Source organism: Propithecus coquereli, unplaced genomic scaffold, assembly GCF_000956105.1.
Source record: "Propithecus coquereli isolate 6110/MARCELLA unplaced genomic scaffold, Pcoq_1.0 Scaffold174, whole genome shotgun sequence".
NCBI lineage: Eukaryota > Metazoa > Chordata > Mammalia > Primates > Indriidae > Propithecus > Propithecus coquereli.
The window spans coordinates 995,191-1,000,970 of record NW_012142080.1 but is presented as its reverse complement, the minus strand read 5'-3'; the positions used below and the strand labels follow the sequence as shown (position 1 = coordinate 1,000,970).

The following is a 5,780-nucleotide window of genomic DNA, read 5'->3' as shown; positions in this document are numbered from 1 at the left end:
ATACCTATACAGAATTTGAAGCACTTTAACATGGTAAAGAAAGTTTTTCTAGATTTTTCAATTTATTTTAAAATTCTGTGACCTTTTTTCCTTCAAAGTTTCTTATCTGCTCCGACTTATTTTAAATAATATGAATTGGAAGATTAGAATTATGGGCAGATCCATAGAAAGATTAAACAACCACCCATAAATTTGATAGGGTAGGATCAGATATAGCATCAGTTTATGAAGAAGTCTATCGACATTGGATGAAGAAAATAAGATGCCCTCAAATTAATGTTAATAGAAGGTTCTACCTTGTGCCACATAGATTATGGAACTTGTTCATGAATATACACCCCTAACTCTTACTCTTCCCAAGCCTCCCAGAAATATGAGGGGAGAAAAAAGTGGGGAAATCTGTGTATTGTTTAAGGGCTATATGTGTGAATATGGATAGAAATATAGCTTTATTTGCCCTGAAAAATCCTCTAGAAAAGATGAGTTTTAAGTCATGTTTTCAAGGGATTAAGGGTTGATAGAAGATGAAGGAAGCGTATCCAGATGGAATGAATTAAAATGACCTATGAAAAAGCATACTAATAGGACTGGTGAATAGAAAGTAAATTAGTTTGGACGAAAAGAAAGGTCTTTGCAGGGTATAATGAGAAATTAATTCCTTAAGATCGAGGTGGGAATTGATGCTGGACTGAATACTCTGAAGCCTGGATTTATTATAATATGAAAGACAAATGAATAGGATAATTTTTTAAAAGTTAAAATAAAGGCCAATTGTCACAGTGTGGCAGATTCATTATTTGTATGCCAAACTCGTTTACGCAGCCAAAGCACATATCCAGTCTCCCCTGTAGTTAGGTGTGTTAGAAGGACTGAGTTTGGGCCAGTTGAAAAAGAGCAGAAGTGATACTTGACCCTTCCAGGAATGGCCCCTCAAATCCTCCCATGTGAGATCCTCCATGCTCCTTCCCTTCTTTCCTGTTGAATCATAATGCTCAAAATGACCTTGAAAGCAAAGTGTTGAAGATGATCCAATATCTGAGTCCTGAGTCCCTGAATAACTGTATGAATCACACCCCTTCTCCCATAACAAGGAACACAAAGCACTGGACTATGTACTTAACTATATGCTTGAGCGACCCCCCAGGGATTTCATAGGCAAAGACCAGGTGTAACACTAGCTTATTAAAAAGTCTAAAGGCATTGGATAAAGAAAATAAGATACTACCAAACGAATGTTAATGTAGATTTTCACCTTGAGCCACAATATATAATGCCAGCTTGAGCAAAAAGTATTCTTCTTAGCTACAGATATTAAGGCTTTATTTGCTACATGAACCAGCTAACTTAGCTAATACACACAATAGAAAACATTATATTTTTATTCTTTTGCATAAGAAAAATATTTAGGAGTATGATATGATGAGGATAAATGCTAAGAAATAGATTTTTAATTAATTAATTTTTATATCATAGAAAAGCCTTCTCTAAAGACATTTACATGTCTTCATCTACCTCTTCTAATGTAACTACTGACATTAAAAGATGAATAGTTTCTTTTGTTTAACTATTTAAGACCTTTATTAATAGGTGCTTGCAGTTTATTGACTTTTTTGAAAAAATCAAGTTGTAAACTTTTATTACAAATTAAAAACGAAGTTCTCAAAAGTCTCAACTTGTCCAGATATGAAACAATTTAAAAATCTTTAAAGGTGTATTGAAATATAGCAGGCTTTTTTAAAAAACACGTTTGTTATTACCAAAAGAGACGTCTTTAAGTAAAAATAATAAAAACCCCATGCTGCATAAATAATGCAGATAGTTCTAGTTATCTGGTCAACGGGCAAAAAGCAAGCACTTAAGGTCTTCAACGCCAATCTTTTGTTCATTTCTTCTTGTTGGATGACTAAACCAGAGAACGGTAGAGATGATAACCAGGCATTTGTTCAGCCCCGCCCTGCTCAGCCTCGGAGGTGGAAGAATTCACAGCTGGTGGATCGCCTGCTTTTGTCTCTTTGCCATCTTGTGGTTTAGGGTTTTCTGGGTGTCTGCTTCGGTAATTTAAGTTGCACCGGTACCCACGTTGAGGCGGCTGCTGACCTTGGGTCTCATCTCCTTGATTGTCTTTATCCTCTTCATTGCGGTCCTCTCTGGGCAGTCTTTGGCGGGGAGGGCCGGGATGGAATCATGGTCTATACCCCCCGATACACATTCTGTCTTACTGGTGGTCTACCTTGTTCTCCTGCACCCTGGTTGTGAGCACCCTCCATCACTTCTCCCTGCACAGGAGGGTTGGAACACCGTGGTCCACTCCCATAGGGTCTCCGGGGGTAGTCAGGCGGGAGCCTTCGCCTGCGGTAGGGCCTGGCCTTCAGGGGCGCTCTCCGATCCTTCGTTCTTTTCCCCACTCTCACTGTTCTGGTAACTGCGTGGAGGACCCCTGCGACGTGGATAGCGTCTATAATGATCATGGTCTGCTGCATACTTACTGCCTTGAACTGGATTCCACCACAGCCTGTGACATTTGCTGCCTCCCACCCTTTTCTCCTCCAACAACATCAAACTCCACAGTCTCTCCGTGTCCCACACTGAGAAGGTGCTTCCTGGGGTTATTCTTCTTTATGGCAGTCTGGTGTACAAATACATCTTCCTTGGTGTCATTTCTGTTGATGAAACAATGTCCGTTTCTTACACTGAACCATTTTACTGTCCCCAAAACCTTGGTTGCAATGACCTTTTTGTCCCTGCTGGCAGGCATGGCCAATGTGAGACCGCCGGGGGCGCAGCTCCCTGCGCTGCTGCCGGTGGGGCGGGGCGGGGCTTGGAGTCGGCAGCGCTGAGGGCGGGGCCTTGGGTGGCTGAGGGGTCTCGGCCTGGCTGCTAATGGTTGTGGCGATGGTGACGGGGCCCGCTGCGGCATCTGCGGCTCTTCCCGATATGTGATGGTAACTAGGCCGACAGCAGCGGTGGTGGGGCTGCACAGGGCTCTCTGGGGTCCGCTGTCCCTAAAAGATGACGAGATTTTGACATTAAAAACTTGCAGTGGTAATTTCTCTATTTTTTCCCCTATATAACTGCATTACAATCATTCTTGTCTCTGTTAGGAGGCTGTGATTTCCCATAATGAGATGAATGACAATGCACTTTGACAGAGAGGATGAGGAAAGGAACAATCTTCTCTCTGAAGACACTGGAACAGAAAGAATAATCTGAACAGGCCTTGCTAAGTTTCCCCCAGTTTACTACCACTAAATCATATTTTTCTATCCAATCATACTTCTCCACAACTATATGCTTCTTCATCAAACCTAGCATAAAAAATACACCGTATAATGTGCTTCTTTGGATCTTCATTTCTGAAGGCTCCTATGCTATGTAAAACTTTTTTATTAAATTTGTATGGTTTTCTCTTCCTAATCTGTCTTTTGTTATAGGGGCCTCAACCGTGAACCTAAGAGGGGGAGGAAAGATATTTATTTTTCCCTATGTTTTCTGGCACTCAGGGAAGGATGGCTGAGATACCTCACTTGCTCCAAAGCCTGCAGGTGAGATCCCGGGACAACTGACAAAAACCCAGGGAAAGTTAAGAGTTCTTACCAAGGTCAGCTCTCCTGGAATTCTGTCTGTAGTGCTCAGTCAAGAGAAGGTAAAAAACTTCTCTTTCTTTCTTCCTTTCCAAATTCAGCGTAACAGGAGAAAAACATCTGTTTGAATTGTGACTCTCTGGTTAAATTTGGTTTTGGGGTGTTTATTAGTTATTGATTCTTTCCACCCCAGGGACAGCTATTACTTTCCTGTTTGTCTTGTTTTGTGTACTGAGAACTTGGCATGACTGTCCACTTCTCCATCAAATCTAGCATATAAAATACACAAGCTTGTCTGTTTCTTCAGGTCTTCATTTTTTATGAAGGCTCATGAGTCATGTAAAAATTATATTAAATAAATTTGTGTGCTTTTTCTCTTATTAATCTTTCATCACAGGGGCCTCAGCCATGAACCTAAGATGGGAAGAAAAGAGATTTTTTTCCCCTACACATGCTAACCCAAATTGTAAAAGGGTCAAAATGAAGTGTCAGAAATGAAGTTAGACCTAATCCATAATTATTGGTTATTTGAAGATTTAGAGAATTAAAGCTTGCCAAACAGAAAAATTTTAAGTCCATGGATACCAGTGAATGTTGGTTTAGATTGATGCTTCTTAACCTTCTTAACATCATGGCACACATAGAAAATCATATTTAAATCATTCAGTTGGGTAAATGGATGTGTTTGCTCATGGCTGAAAATAATAGACCAATGGCTCAAGCCCTTGCATCAAAGCTGGCTAACTTAAAACATGCATTTCTCTTCCATAGAACAGTTGTTTCTGGGAAGTGGCTGCTCAGCCATGGACTATATGTTCTAGTGTTTTTTTGTATCTAAGTGTAGCTATGTGGGACAAGTTCTCACCAATGGGATGTGAATAGAAATAATATGTGGCACATTTGAGTGAAGGGGGTTAAAAAAAGTAGGTGGCAGAATCCACGGTGAGGAGAGCCTTGGTGGCTAAATCATCCCACGGAGAAAAATTACTTTCTGACCAGAAACCTTAACTTGTGACTCTTCGATAAGCAAGAAATAAACTATTACTGTGTTGTATCACTAGCTTGTTGGGGCTTCTTACAGCTTTTCACGATATGTTAACTACAACATACCTCAAAGACTGAGATGATCAATATTTCACCTTACCTGTAACCCATACACAGCAAATGGTGTGTCTTAGTTGGAAAACTCTGCCTGAGATCTCCCAGGTAATTCATTAAACAAATGAATGCAGTAGGGGTGTGGGGGAAGAGTCTTCCTTTACTTCATCACAAAGTACTTCTAGTTCATTAAGGGGACATATTTCAAAGGAGAGAAGAGAACTAACATTTATTAAATGCCTATTATTAGAACCCTGGGACTTATTACTAGCACAACCTTGAGATTCTTTTTACACATATTTTCTGTAATGCAAAAATTTAGATATCGTATCTATCCATTTCCCTCATGTTTTACTTTGTCCATCTCTACCAAGACACAATTCTGGAGGAAGCTTTTACCTCAGGGCATAGCAATGAGATAGTTCAAATTTAAGCTATCATAAAATATAGCCCTGACTTAATAATAACAAAGAGCAGATTTATATAACCAAATAATCCAAATTTATGTATATTTTGAGTTTTTTTAATCCAAATCTTCAAAGATATCACCATTTTTAGTTCTACTTTCTCTGGTTTAGCCCAATAATAAGCCTTCTTATAGTAGTACCTATCAGCTTTAATTTCACATCATTTTAAAATGCAGTTCATCAAAGGGGAGTCCACCTCTCTGACGGTTCAAACAAAAGTCTCAATATTGGCTCTTTTTGATCTTATTGTTCCCGTTTGGATCATGTACCAATCTCTCAACTAGTCAGTTTGGTAAGGGAATGGAAAGCATTAATTTGTTCCTTCCCAGAAACGTGTCTGGGAAAAAAAGAAAAAGAAACATCAAGGGAAGCAAGTATAGCTCTTGCCACTCCCAGTGCAGCTTGACCCTGGAACTTCTAATCTAGGAGAAGGAGTTGCTGCAGAAATATGGTACAGGTTTTTTTCATTTAATGAATTGGAGCTTGACAGTAAGGAGGTGCACTATCTGAAAAAGAGTCAATCTGTACAAACAAGAGAGAAATCAAAGACCCTAAGCTGACAAATTATAGTGGGGAGTTTTCTCATAACTTTTGCATTATGTCATTTAATTAAGTGTGAAGGGTTTATTTATAC

At 39.5% G+C, this 5,780-nt stretch overlaps 1 pseudogene; it reads right to left on the bottom strand.

Annotated features, from left to right (window-relative positions):
* Positions 1-1,903: 1,903 nt before the first annotated feature.
* Positions 1,904-5,043, bottom strand: LOC105808455 (annotated as a pseudogene).
* Positions 5,044-5,780: the final 737 nt, after the last annotated feature.